At 41.0% G+C, this 15975-nt stretch overlaps 1 protein-coding gene across 2 annotated transcripts in view; it reads left to right on the top strand.

Annotated features, from left to right (window-relative positions):
- Positions 1-15975, top strand: part of nos1apa (nitric oxide synthase 1 (neuronal) adaptor protein a) — a 281657-nt gene that overhangs the window by 68874 nt on the left and 196808 nt on the right. The window lies entirely within an intron of this gene.

Genomic DNA, 15975 nt, shown 5'->3' with positions numbered 1-15975 from the left:
GAAAATGAAACGTCCCTATGCAAACAATTTTGCTTGGCATTGAACAGCCGGGGAGCAAGGGAGGAGAAGAGGGAGAACGTTAGAGCAAAGGGAGGCTGAGACAGAAGTGAAAGAGACTGAGGAGAACTGATAAAGCGCGGCTGTGGGAGACGTGTTTGCTCTGTACCAATATGACCATGGAAGAGGGTGTCAAATATGATATGAGAGAGAGGGAGAAGAACGTAAAGATGAAGTGTTATGCTTGAATGCACAAAGGTGAAAGAATAGAAGATTAAGATAAATGCTAGAAAGGAAAGAGGGTAGAGGCTGGTTTGTGGGCATATGAGGCAGGGGAAGAGAAGAAAGTCCTTTTGGGAATTTAAGTTTGAAATAAGCTCAAATATAATCATTCGTTGACGCTGAAGCACTGAACGGATACTGAACATGGTATGTTGCCTTGGTCGAATGGAAACCTTGCATGTCCGGCTTTGACACAATTTGACCCCAATTCAAAGAAATACGTGTTCCCCTTGCAAGGTGAGAAAACAGACACTCAGTGGTTACTTGTAGATTTATTTTAAAGGTCTGAGGATCTGTAGTGTTGCTGTTGATGTCTGAGGATATGTAGTGTTACTGTTGATGTCTGAGGATCTGTAGTGTTGCTGTTGATGTCTGAGGATCTGTAGTGTTACTGTTGATGTCTGAGGATCTGTAGTGTTACTGTTGATGTCTGAGGATCTGTAGTGTTACTGTTGATGTCTGAGGATCTGTAAAGTGTTGATGAGAAACTATTATAAATACAAGGTTTGGACATGAACTTTATTTTTATTTTTATCCCACGATTTTGTAACCGGGTTTTTTCACCCAGTGCCAATTGTCTAAGTAATCCTGGGCGCTACACTCCCTCTGCCAGCCTAGGGAGAGCCGAGCTCATGCCTCCTTCAATGCATGAGAGCTAGCAAGCCGCTTCTTATCACCTGACAGGGGGGAGGTTCCCTGGTTAGACGTAGTGTGTGGTACCGACTATTTCTATCATTCTATGATAACGATTTATCCTGACAGTCTTTAGTGGGCATGTACGTAGGCCCAAGTGGCACTGATCAGTGTAAGGGCAAATGTATACTTATGACAAGTGTCGACATGTGTCATAAAGTATAAATTAGCCTTTTCTTACTTGAAGGTATTTTTTTTAAATAGGAATGCATGATGTATTTCTTCATAGTGATACGAACTTGTAATATGAATATTATACAGGTTCGCAAGGGGCTAATAATGAGGATATCAAATCGTGTAATCTGCTCTCTGCATACAAATGAAATGATCCAATCACATGGGCCCTTGTGTGATGTAAACAGGGCAAAATAACCATGGATAAACAAGACACGACAAAACCCCAAACAAACCGTCAAATGGGTGATGTGAATGTGAAAACAGAAGAGGTTTTGGAGCAACATTTAACTACTACTGTACTGGACCTACAACATACAGTACCGGTGTTGGACGGACTGGCCGACTAAGCCTGATTTGGACTTCGTCTTGCAATGGTGTTGCACACCATCGGCATGGCAACCAATAAGGCTTCAGACTCAGAGCCCCACCACTGCAGTGAATTTAACCCATTCAATCCGGGAACGCATCTGTCATTTAGATTTCTTGTGCTATTCAAAAATTGCAGATCTACAAGCTCATAGCGTGGCACCGAGTGCCGCGCTATGAGCTTGCAGATCTGCTATTTTTGAAAAATGTTGTACAAATCTTTGAATGTATATTTTTTTAAAGCAAACATTTGTCAAATATTTTCTTCCAGGGACCCACCTAGAAGCAAAGATTTGAGTTACAAATGTTCGCTTTAAAATATATATATATTCGAAGATTTGCACACATTTTCAAGATTTTTCAAAAATAGCAGATCTACAAGCTCATAGCACGACACTCAGTGCCGTGCTATGGGGTTCCACCAAATCTGCAGGGGGTCCACCAAAAAAACGGGGAACATTATCAGAAAATAGCAGATCTACAAGCTCGCAACGCATCGCACTGTGAGGCGTTGTGAGCTTGTAGATCGGCTATTTTCCGATAATTTGTAGAGGGGAAAAAGGGCAGACCAAGTACAGAGCCAACGGTCAAATTGACTTAGTATTGAGGGTTTAAAATGTTAACTGTCATAAAATACACATTAACACGAATCCAACATATTAATAGTAAAGATAATGTATGTCAAAACAAGTCAATGAAGCTATCTATGAAATCTATGAAACACACTGCAACACAATTTTATTCAATATGTAGTTGGGGGTCCCTGCTTTATCTCTCTCTGCTAGGGGGTCCTTTGCCTGAAAAATAATATTACGATATTTGATTTTTTTATCCTCTTATCGCACAGACCTACTCAATACCCTGTTATAGTCTGCTATCACACAGGCCTAACATTGGACACTGGTATCTGCTCTTCGCTTTTAGCTGTGGTGACAAAATGATATTTGCGGTGAGTGTCAGCGTGTGTGTGTGTGTATATAACCCTCCATGACCCTGTCAGGTGGTCATTATGTGACTCTATCTCTGTCCCTCGCCTTTCTCTATCAGCCTGTCTACTCCTCACTTTTACGTCCTTGTCACTCTCTCTCTCTTTCAACCTCACACTCCCTTTTCTCTCTCTCTCTCTCCGTCTATCGTTGCCGTTGCCCAGAAACCTCTTATGTCCATTATTTTAATCCATTAAGACCGGGAACGCATCTGTGTCATTTTAGGATTTCTTTGGCTATTCCAAAAAATAGCAGATATACAAGCTCATAGCGTGGCACTCACGCTATGAGCTGCTATTTTTTTTTATCTTGAAAATGTGTGCAAATCTTTGAATATAATGTTTTAAAGCAAACATTTTTTATTTCTTCATGGGGGTCCCTGGAACAAAATATTTTGAGATGGGGGTCCGCGGCCAAATACATATAATTTTGGGGGTCCTTGACATGTAAAAGTTGGAGCTCCACTTATATAGCTACATACTGTTAGGATTTAGAAAACATTTTTAGGTATAAAGAGATCTTTGGTGTACTCCCCCATGAAAGACTGTGTGCAGTACACAGAGGCAATGAAGCCTCGTTTCTGAAGTTGTGGGCCCCACTAATAGACTAATTCCCCGCCGAAATCTCTCGGATCCTTCTAAAAGGTCAATGTACTGTGGGACTGAACCCTCCCCTTAGATAGGACTTTGATGATTATGCCGATGCATCAATGTGACCATGAGCTATATGGAGTGTTGTGACCTGTCTTAAGCGCCTGGCTATGCTTTTTTTGTTTTTCACTGTATACTGATGGTGTTGATGAACAATGGAACTGGAGGATCCCCCCCCCCCCCTACTTGTTTGACCATGTTTGTCTTGTTTTGTTAAGAGTATGTCCATGTCAGTTGCTGTATGTGGAAAATTTTAAAAATTCAATAAAAATATAAAAACTGAGAAAACGTTTTTAGATGTATTTGGCCGCAAACCCCCATCTCAATTAGTTTTGTTCCAGGAGACCCCCAGAAGCAAAGATTTGAGTTACAAATGTTCAATTCAAGCTCAAGCTTTAGCGCTCGATGCCACGCTATGAGCTTGTATATCTGCTATTTTTTTAATATAGCCAAAGAAATCTTAAAATGGCACAGATGCGTTCCCGGTCCTAATGGATTAACTTTGTACGTTTTTTTCATAAATGAATGCCCTACTTCGTCATGCCACAGTGTCACACAAAAGTAGCAAAAATAGCTGATCTACAAGCTCACAATGTGTCGCATTTGAATCATATGAGGTTTCCACCTGACAGCATTGCTATCTCCTCTTTGTAGAGGTGTCACCGCTGTAGATCTGTAGATCTGTGCCTAAGATGGGCGAGCTCACAGAAAAAGCCTGAGTGTTCATTTTAACCCGTTCAATCCAGGAACGTATCTACAAATCCTGACCGTTTTCTGAAAACCGTATGTTCCTATAATATCAGTGGTTCTCAAACTTTTTCATGTCAAGGACCCCCAAAATGTATAGATGGGTTTCCTGTTTGTAAACATGAGAGGATGATGCGCGCGCAGTGGAGGGTTGAGCAGTAGAGGGCGCTATTACCCGCAGCAGCTCTAGTCAAATGTACATTCATAAAAGAAATGGTCTTCACCGGGTTTAATGAAAGTAGATTAAATGATGCAGTTTGTAATATCTTCTTTACTCAATAAAAATGATTTGTCGGAAGTTGGATCTGTTTGTATATAATAGCAGCATTATGCCTATTATGCCTAAAATAGCAGCATTATGCCTATCTAAATCCCGAAAATAACAACAGAGTGAATGGCGCTTCCGGTTCGTTCTACCACCCGCATGCGCAGATTGCGCACTCTGCTCTGTGATGACGTCGCGCGGAAACCCATCTATTTGGCCGCGGACCCCCATCTCAAAATATGTTGTTCCAGGGACGCCCAATATGAAGCACAGATTTGAGTCAAAATGTTCCCTTTAAAAAGGATATATTCTAATATTCGCACAAATGTTCGAGATTTTTCAAAAATAGCAGATCTACAAAATAGCAGATATACAAGCTCATAGCGCGGCACTCGGTGCCGCGCTATGAGCTTGTATATCTGCTATTTTTGAATAGCCAAAGTGTAAAATAACGGTTAAAGTTGTTACCCAGATGCGTTCCGGGTTTGAATGGGTTAACTCCCAAGAGTGTACAAATGTAACCAAATGGACCCATTTGCACACAGGATTTTAATCTGTATAGGCCAAGCAGCCCTAATGGCGTTGGTTAAGATTGATTGCAACTCTCTGTGTGTGTGTGTGTGTGTGTGTGTGTGTGTGTGTGTGTGTGTGTGTGTGTGCGTGTGCACATTTTGTGCATGTTTATGTCTCTGTGTATGTGTGTGTGTGTGCATCTGACCAGGTCAGGAAAGGTCCGGCTGATTTAGCAGGGTCCAGACACGAGGCTGGCAGAGAGACCGTGTTCTCTATAAACAAGATGGAGGGGGAACTCGCACAACGGCAGCACCATAAGGCCTTTAAAACAGCCCTTTTGTCAAAGAGCTAAATAATAGGTTGTGTAATTTCAGGACCTGGCACCTTTTGAAAGGTCTCCCCTGGCTGGCTGCGGTGTCTATACCGGTGTGAATACTATAATTGACTGCCCCTGCTCTCTATGCCATTGTGTTTGTGTGTGTGTGTGTGTGTGTGTGTGTGTGTGTGTTTGGGTGTCTGTGAAGTCTGTAGTATATGTGGCAAAAACGTGAACTTTGCCTCTGAATACGTTCGCAGTCGCAGCCATCATTGGGAAATGCAAAAGCCTTTTCATGTTGGCCTCCTGGCTCTCGGCTGATATTTCTTGTGAGTGAAAATAGCATTTTGTTCGCAGGACACCATTGTGTCGGCGCGTTGCCTTCTTTTGTTGGCAAAATGATGGATTGCAGGAGGCACTGGAGGTAGGGACCTTCAGGAAATAATGACTTGTTTATCAGGAAATAATGGAAATATGGACCGTAAACGTTGGCTGAATGACAAGACAAAGCAACAGTGTTTGCGTGACAGGTTGAGCCTATTTTGGTTTCCACTATTCATCTTCATTGTGTGTTTACACACACACACACACACACACACACACACACACACACACACACACACACACACACACACACACACACATATCCCATCATTACTTGGCAGTCTCAAGTAGTACTTGTGGTGAGTTGGCACATGTGCAGCATAAGTAACATGCTTGTTATGGAAGTTTTGCCGAAGTTCAATATTTTCTTGGTAACGCACAGGATATTCATGCCTGTTATATTCATGCTGTGATGAAATGTACGCATCAAAATGCAACATCCTATCTCAGTTCATAGACATCAAATTAATTAAATGCTTCCACCATAAATTAGCTGTTTATAGCATACTGTAGTTTGTAGTGTTTTGCAAATTTGCAATACACAGTCCTCAGCGTTAATTTAGCCATAAACCTGAGAGTGTACAAATGTAGGGGCGGCAGTGGCTCAGGGGTAGTAGAGTGGCCGGATGGGAACCGTGAGGTTCCCAGTTCGATCCCGGGTTCCCGCAGAGTTTGTGTCGAAGTGTCCTTGAGCAAGACGCTGAACCCCTAATTGCTTCCGATGAGCAGGTTGGTGCCTTGCATGGTTTCCTCCGCCATCGGTGTATGAGTGTGTGTGTGTGAATGGGTGAATGTAATGCACAATCTATGTAAGGCGCTTTGGATAAAAGCGCTATATAAATGCACCATTTACCATTTCATGAAGATGAAGACATTTGCGGCTGCTTCAAATGGTAAACGATAACGGCGATGGAGTTCCATGTCCTCTTAATGGACATCTTGTTGGTTGATGGGGACTGAACGATGTGGTTGGAACACACACACACACACACAGACGAGCCCATGCTATTTTTCACATTACGGCACATTGGAGACGAGCCTGGTTTTGAAATCTATCAAATAGCTGCTTTGGTAAATGGTCTCAGAGGATATCAATCAGTCAGTGTAGCAGACACGTCTTGACACGTTCTCATACTGAATACATCAATGTCTAACGTTGTAGACAGGTGCATTTCTCTGTTCGCACATACTTTAGATGCACAAACACCACTCCGTCTTACTTTGAACTTACTTGCACACTTTTGCAGACTCAGTGCTAACACTCATTGGAGAGCTGTTGTCTGTCTGCCACTCTCTCTCTCTCTCTCTCTCTCTCTCTTTGTCTATCTTCTCATGTATACACAAATCTCTGAAGGAAGGCACATTTCTCTTGGGTTTGCTCATACAGGTTTATTGATGGGTTTCTTGACTGCGGACAGGAGAATACTCTCCAAAGAGCAGCACGTTTTGTTATTGTATTTCTGTCATGTTATACTATTTCCCCCCAGATTTGATTTATTTATCCATTTGATCTATTTGATTTCCCTCATTGTCTCTGTCCTAATTGTCCTGTTATCTTCTTCCGTTAACCCTTTAAGACCGGGAACGCATCTCTGTCATTGTAAGATTTCTTTGGGCTATTGAAAAATAGCAGATATACAAGCTCATAGTGCGGCACCGAGTGCCGCACTATGAGCTTGTAGATCTGCTATTTTTTTTTCTTGAAAATTGGTGCAAAATTTTTTATTCAAATCTTTGCTTCTGGGGGTCCCTGGAACAAACTATTTTGAGATGGGGGTCGTTTGAGCACCACTGATATAGAAACATACGTTTTTCAGAATAATGTTGGGATTTAGAAGACATTTTGTAGAATCGGCTTCAGGTCTTAATGGGTTAAGAACAAAACACAAGTCTTGTTTGTTTTGATCCTGATTTCTGTAAAGCACTTTGTTGTGAAAAGTGCCGTACAAATGAAAGCTTGTGTCTCACAATCAGTAGTACATACAGAATATGAAAAGCTCTACTGATTTATTCTCAAATTGTAATCGTTCATGTCAGCTGAATTGTTTTACTGACTCAAACACACACACACACACACGCACACGCACACGCACACACACACACACAGAGGAGCAGCAGCAGCGAGTATTGTGGTCAGCACATAGTTGTAACCTGGGGTGAAGGAACTGATTGGATTGCTGGCTAACCTCAGCTTCTTTCAGTGTTAATGCGTCCCTCACTCTCTCATGGAGTGATGCTGACTGGGCTCTGACCTCAGCCTTCGTACATGCCACACATGCACAGGGCACACACTCAAAGTAGATATTTACCAAAGCTAGGGCTGGATGTTATAGAGTAGGCAAAACCAAATATCACTATTATTGGGGCAAATACCACAATATCAATATTGTCATAATGTTATATAGTCTCATATCAAAGTATCAATATAATATCTCTGCTGTCCGGCAGGAACCAGCTAACTCCAAAATGTTCATTTTGCAGGAAATGGAAAAAAAGTAGAGTTAGGAGGTTTTGTTCATCATTGCTAAGAACAGCTGAATGGACCTCCAAGCTCACAATGAGGTTGGAGGTCAAAAGGGGGTGGAGCCTGGAGTCAGCAAAACCAGCTAACTCCGGTGGACTTCGCTGGTTTAGCAGAAAGTTGAGGATTTTAATGCTTTTCATTGGTTCAATATTTTTTTTACCAACACACAGACGTAAAGGGTGTTCAATAGCCCTGATTTATGGGAAAAAAAATGCAAAAGCGTCAAAATGGAGTTAGCTGGTTTTTGCCGGACAGCAACGATAGATATATTGGCCATATTACTGACTGTTATAAATTATTTAACTGTTTTCCTATACTGTCATGTAATATGTTTTCATGTAATGCAATTTATTTTTGTGTGGACCCCAGGAAGAGTCTGCTGCTAAGGTATTAACTAAGGGGGATCCAAATAAACAACAGTACAGCTTCACACAATGGCACACAAAAACACTTGCAGAGAAGAGAACACCTTGGAATCTATCTCGCTCAATTTTCTCTATCCCATAATGACTGACTCACAGTTGCTACAGCTGAAAAACATGTACAGTTTAAAACACACACACGCACACGCACACGCACACACACTCCAGAGAGTGTCCGCTTCACCACTCTCCCATGTTTTCCTGTGATATCGACTCAATAAAACATTCACCTTACGGCACTAGTGCAGTGTTGCAGGTAATACGTGTTTTGTAATTGGCCAGCAAGGTATACAGCTTGATTCTAGCATCACCATGTATTCTACTTTAGCCCATTAAGACCTGGAACGCATCTGTGTCACTTTAGATTTCTTTGGGCTATTCAAAAATAGCAGATATACAAGCTCATAGCGCGGCACCGAGTGCCGCGCTATGAGCTTGTAGATCTGCTATTTTTGAAAAATCTTAAACATTTTTTTTGTTTTTTTTCAAAAAACTGTTAGGATTTAGAAAACATTTTTAAGAATGGATTCAGGTCTTAATAGGTTAGATGGAAGCTGTGACATGCATGACAAGTAAGTACTGTGTGTAGGATCATGTACTGTAGCCTATATACCGTATAGTGCAAACCCACTCAACGAGCACATAGTCTGTCTGACAGGCTGTAGCTGACAGACTGTGACAGACACAGACACAGAAATGGGTGCAGTAGGAATACTGATCAGGGCTGCACCATAGATAACTGTATATGAAAATATATATGATGTGTGATTAAGTTGTTGGACATTGCAACGGTGATGTGCAATTCAATATTATAGATCTATATTTAACTACCCTTCAGGCTATCTTCGCTGTGAGAATTCTTAACCTATTATAACCGGGAGCGCATCTGTAATTTTAGATTTATTTTGCTATTCAAAAATAGCAGATCTACAAGCTCATAGCACGGCACTTTGCTATTTTAGAAAAATCGTGAAAATGTGTGAAAATCTTTGAATATATGTATTTTTAAAGCGAACATTTGTAACTCAAATATTTGCTTCTGGAGGTCCCTGGAACAAAATATTTTAGAAAGGTTTGCTTTCAAAAATATATACAAAGATTTGCACACATTTTCATGATTTTTCAAAAATAGAAGATCTACAAGCTTGTATATCTGCTATTTTTCAATAGCCAAAGTATATAAAATAATGGTTATAGCTAAAATCTAAAATGACACACATGCCTTCCCGGATTGAATGGGTTAATATAAGTGTGGTTGTATTCGAGGTGATGATACACAGTAAAATCCTCAAGTGTTGATTTATCCATTTGTAACTCCGTAACTTATTTGGTTACATGTGTACACACTCCCAGAGTTAACTTAACACCCAGGATTTTGACTGTGTGTAGGTTTGTTGTGTTTCCTGTCCTTGTCCTCACCAACTGCTCTGCACAACATCATTTTGCACAATATTGAGATGGGTCATCTCTTTGGGTCATCACGACTTATCCGCTGCCCATTTTCCATACAAAACATCCTCCTGTCATTCAGCTCTGTGTACATCACACGAGGCCCCATCCCATTCTGACCGTTGGAACCGATCTTGACTGAATATGACAGACACTTCTCTGACATTTATAGACAGATGGACCGATATTGGCTTGCTGATTTGCAAACAGAACCGTGTTCTGCCAGACAGATGCTATTTACTGGTAAGCAGACTGACACTACTGTAGCTGAATATCTATATTCTATATCTTGCGGTGGGCAACTTTGATGATGGAGAGGGCCACTATACTGTATTTCCGCACTCACTCCAGAGGGCCACATTGCATATACTGGCAGACATATATTTTTTTCCGTATTTTAACTTTTTTTCGTAAATTAATGTCACACAAAAGTAGCCGATCTACAAGCTCAAAAGCTTGTAGATCTGCTATTTTTGCTATTTTTTTATTGGAATCCTGTTTTTTTTTATTTAATTTTTTTAATTGGAAGCCTGAAAAGAAACATTTTTATTTAACAGCTGAAATGAATAATATATCAGTATTCCGATATTAACCTGCGGGCCGCATTAAGTGAAGGCCGCCAGTTGCCCATGTATGTTTTATATCTATATTCACCAGGCAGGCTATAGCCTGGTGAATAACAGAAAGATGGAAGACAAGATGGACACAGGTTGACCGACTTATTAAATAAAAACAAATAAATTGGCTTGCGTGTCCGTTGTGGCACATGGGGTTAAATAAGTTCCTTCCAACCACTGTGGAGACAGTTTAGAATCCTCCACGGTGCCTCCGGCTTGGCCAGGCGCTCTAACGAACACAATTGGCAGTGTTTTTGCGGGCAGGAAGCTGACAAGAGAAGCTTATCTCTGTCGCTGCACTAGTGTCTCCTACAGGTTTGTCTGCCTGCCTGTTCAGCAGCAGGGAGCAGGAAAAAAATTATTTATTTTTATTGATTGAATACTTTATTAACAGTTTGCAAAAACAAGGCACGGTGGCACGGATTTATACAAAAGAATGCTGGCATTGCATGTTTTCCGCACGCCTTGCGTCCTCACAGTGAAACTCCTCGCTGTCACAGGTGAAAAGAAGCGACTGATTGATTGATTGATTTTGTTTTTGATTGAATACTTTTATTAACAGTTTGCAAAGACAAGCACTGGGAAGTACAGTGCAATACAAGCTCTGTTAAACCCATTAAGACCTGAAGCCGATTCTACAAAATGTCTTCTAAATCCTAACTTTTTTTGAAAAAAAAACAAAACAATGTTGCTGTCAGTGGTTCTCAAACTTTTTCATGTCAAGGACCCCCAAAATTATATGTATTTGGCCGCGGACCCCCATCTCAAAATATTTTGTTCCAGGGACCCCCCAGAAGCAACGATTTGAGTTACAAATGTTCGCTTTAAAAAGGTATATATTCAAAGATTTGCACACATTTTCATGATTTTTCAAAAATAGCAGATCTGCAAGCTCATAGCGCGGCACTCGGTGCCGCGCTATGAGCTTGTATATCTGCTATTTTTGAATAGCCAAAGTGTAAAATAATGATTTTTTTTGCTCAAATAAAAAAATGACACAGATGCGTTCCAGGTCTTAATGGGTTAAACCAAAGAAAGCACTATGGCTTGTTTCCTTGGGGGTCCTTTTTTATGACTCTGTGTGTTCGGAGGAGACTTGGTGGTCCGTACCCTCTCCCAATAACAACAGTACGGGTTGGCAGACAGTGAGTGACAGGGACTAGACACATGGGGGAATTGGCACCGACCAAATTGGCAGGATAATAAGATAAATAAATAAATAAATACATTGCCTGGATTGACAGACGGAGTGACACAGATGGGCAGATACATTCATACACAGAGACAGATACAGCTCATACATAACTTATTTCTTTCCAGACCGTGTGTCTATGTGACCTCCTGTAAAAGTGGCAGGTGTTTCACTAGAATTCAATTTCAACTCGCAACATCTGCACTGGGCAATAGAATAGAGTACGAGGGATCTCTCCCAACTACTGTGTGAAATTGCTCAATCCTCACACACACACACACACACACACACATACACACACACACACACACACACCCACACCCACACCCACACACACTCTGTTTCTCTCTTTCTTTCTTAACGCATTTAGACCGGGAAATAATTTGTCATTTTGACTATTCATAAATAGCAGATATACAAGCTCGTAGCGCAGCCCCGAGTGCCGCGCTACGAGCTTGTATATCTGCCTCTTTTTTTAATCGTGAAAGTTTGTGCAAATCTTTGAATATATACATTTTTAAAGCAAACATTTCTAACTCAAATCTTTGCTTCTGGGGATTCTGCTAAATGTCTTCTAAATCCTACAGTTCTTAGAAAAACGTATGTTTCTATATTGGTGGTTTTTCATGTCAAGGACCACCAAAATGATATGTATTTGGACACGGACCCCCATCTCAAAATATGTTGTAATTAGGGACCCCCAGAAGCAAAGATTTGAGTAAAAATAAATCCATAAAAAAAATATATAATCAAATATTTTCACAAATTTTCAAGATTTTTGAATAGCTAAATAAATCTTAAAAAGACACAGATGCGTTCCCCGGTCTTAATGGATTAATGGGTCAGCATTTTGTTTTAGATGTCTTTATCGTTGCCGCTGAACCGACGTTGAACAATGCTCATGAGTCCCATCAGGGAGAGTGCATGGGACGGAGCTGCAGTCTGATTTATGGTTTTCAAATTGACTGTGACAAAAGGTCTGCTGACCACAGTGTGACTGTGTTCATTCAGCGGGGCTGTTTATCATATTCCTGTGACAAATATGCTCATCATTTTGATCATTAGCGTGAAACATTAAATTAGAAATGGGGTGGATTGACATCTCGGCTCATTATTAAAATTCTGCAGTGCGAATTGTCGGCGAGGGAGGTACCTTTAGCCTGAGGACAATGCTAATCCTCACGGTATCCAATACAAGAACACATGACAACAATGTGGATATTTTTCTAAATATTTAAAGACGTCCAGCATGGTTTGGGTTATGAATTTTTGGTCCTTTTTAGGTCACCTTTCACCTTTTTTTTTTTTAGTGTGAACGGCTTCATATCACATTGCCTGAATAACAAGCCCCAGGGGATCGATGCCCAGCATGGCTAATGCTACTATAAGAGCTGTCCTGTTACCAACGCTCCACACAGTGGCCTTCCACATTCCAATGCAATATTTAGTGTATGTGCAGTCCCTGTTGGATGACTCTATAAATACTCTCAATTTGAGTACCACCTTCCCCCATGTGGTGTGTAGAGTTAGACCAGTGTGTCACTGATACCTGGTTTCAACATGCAGTACCACCACTACACTGGCTTGTTAGCGGTGTATGGATTTTGTCTGCCTGGCAATATGGCAAATATGGCACCGGTCTTCATGCCTGGAGAGTCCTCTGCGCTCGCGCACACAGACACACACACACACACACACACACACGGACACACACGGACACACAGACACACAGACACAAACACACACATATATATTTATACACACACACACACACACACCTGGGAAGACAAGTGCAAGTGCCCACAGCTGTGTCTACAGTACCTGTGCTGTCAGTAACAGTTATTATAACCAATTTCTGTCTCTAGTTCTAGTTTCTAGGGATAGTTCACCCCCAAAATGACTTTCTATCGATTAGTCACCCCATGGATTCCAATCATTTGATGACCGGCAGCGGTTCCGGTAGGAGACACAAAGAGTCTCCTTTGTGTGTCCTACTGGAACCACTGCCTACCGGTCCGCTGGTCATCAAATGATTGGCTTCGGAATGAGACAATCTTTTGAGTCTGAGACAGTCTCCATGCGGCGACTAATCGATTGAAAAAAATGTTTTGGGTGAACTATCCCTTTTTAAACGTGCCCTTTCAGAGTAGGGTCTGGAAAAGTCACCTGCGTTGGGGCGATAACCGAGTGGTTAGGGTGCCCATAGGCTCAAATACCCGGTTAGATTCCCTGCCATTTGCTGAATTTCACTTCTCTACTTTCTCTCTGTGTTTCCCGTCTCTCTCCATTGTAACAAGTTCAACTCCTCACCCCCCCAAAAAAATAAAAATAAAATAAAGGTCACTTGCGTTGATATTGTCAATAATGTAGAACCAGTTCAGAACTGGTTCTTTCACTGAGTGTACCATACAGAAAGGCTGTAACCCTCCTTCATAAGTCGTCCCCTGAGGCCTTTAAGACTGTAAATAATTGCTTGCTGCTCGAGAGGGAACATTTTTGTTGTTGCTGTAAATAAGAATGAGTTGTCAACTTGTCGGTGCACGGTGTGTTAGATATGCTCTGTGGAAGTTCTTGTAAAGTTCACTGTTCTACAAAAGTAATAGACACAGCAAAAAAAGCAAGAATTATAGGACTGTGCAATATATTGTACGTAAGCTGCAACCGTGTGCAGTTATCAACACTATTTGGCTGTTATTCTGTTCCTTACCTTATTTCCTTTATGGTGTTTCATCTATGCAAGAAAGGTTCATTGCCGTAGCAAGTTCTACTGGTGCTTTATTAAAGGACAGCTCAGGACAACCGTTCCAGAGGAAAGCCACATGGTAACTCACATTTCCTTTAGCCACTCTGGCAGGTTCATTTCCAGTTACACAGTTCACGGAAATCTCCTTTCAGAGAGGCTGTCTCTATAAAGCACACAGATAGCCGAATTAACCCATTAAAGGTTTAATGACATTCACTTTTACACCACATTCAAAGTCTTTGTCCTGGTCCTTCAAAAGTGTACAAAAAGTTTTAAGTGAAAATTCCATTCCAGTGATCAATGGCAGGTGTTTTTCTCTCACATTTCTAAAGCCTTTTCAACTGCAATGAAAAAAGAAATCTTTGCCTGCGGGTGTCGCTGGTGAGGGATTTTGCCTGTCAATCATCGCCTCTGCTCCGCCCCCCCCAAAGGAAAGGATAGGGGAGGGGAGGGGCGAGGAGGAGAGTGGGCGGGATTATTCGACAGTGACCTCACTGTCGAAGGGCCAAGCTCAGATTACTTTTCAGCCTAATTATTCAGAAAACCCCAGACCACAGAAAATCCACTGAATGTTTTAAGTTCAGGTTTTTTGGGTGTAATTGAGGTCATAAAACCCCAAATAAAACATTGAAAATAAAAAAAGTGAAAATGAATGTCATGATACCTTTAAGACCGGGAACGCATCTGTGTGTCATTTCAGATTTATTTGGCTATTAAAAAATGTCAGATCTACAAGCTCATGTAGATCTGCTATTTTTTTTATTTTGCTTCAGGGGGATTCTACAAAATGTCTTCTAAATCCTAACAGTTTTTCGTTTTTTTTAAACGTATGTTGCTATAAATAGTGGTTCTCTAACTTTTGTGTTTGGCCATGGACCCCCATCTCAAAATATGTTGTTCCAGGGACCCCCAGAAGCAAAGATTTGAGTTACATATGTTAGCTTTAAAGAATATATTCAAAAATTTGCACAAATGTTCAAGATTTTTCAAAAATAGCAGATCTACAAGCTCATAGCGCGGCACTCGGTGCCGTGCTATGAGCTTGTATATCTGCTATTTTTTATTAGCCAAAGAAGTCTAAAAATGACACACAGATGCGTTCCCGGTCTTAATGGGTTAAACACAGTGGTTGCATTGTTACTACTCTTGCAGTCACTGGTGGAGTGATGGATATTGTATAACATCTGAAGCACAAGTATTGAAAAGTGGATAAGAACCTCCCGTAAGACAAAAAAGGAAAATAAAAATGCCCGGAGGCATGAATTGACCAACCACAGACCTCCTCAGACCAACAACCACAGACATCTTTTACAACCAAGCCAATTTCCTGGACTTTTTGCTGACGATCCTCCATCGTAAGACATTGAGTCTGACGACCATGAGCCAACAACGAGCCGTGTAACCTGCCCCACATTTATACAGTTGTGCGTATACACAACTGAGAGCCTCCCAGTACCAGTGGTGTAAAGTAACTAAGTACATTTACTCAAGTACTGTACTTAAGTAACATTTTGAGGTATTTTTACTTTACTGGAATATTTTCAATTTTCAATACTTTCACTTCTACTCCACTACATCTCTACAAATATTGTACTTTTACTCCACTACAATTATTTGAACACTTTAGTTACTAGTTACTTTGTAGATTTTGA

This window comes from Gymnoscopelus braueri (genome assembly GCF_963280865.1).
Source record: "Gymnoscopelus braueri genome assembly, chromosome: 6".
In the NCBI taxonomy this organism is placed as follows: domain Eukaryota; kingdom Metazoa; phylum Chordata; class Actinopteri; order Myctophiformes; family Myctophidae; genus Gymnoscopelus; species Gymnoscopelus braueri.
Note: the sequence above shows the minus strand (reverse complement) of the source record. Positions and strands in the feature narration are given on the sequence as shown.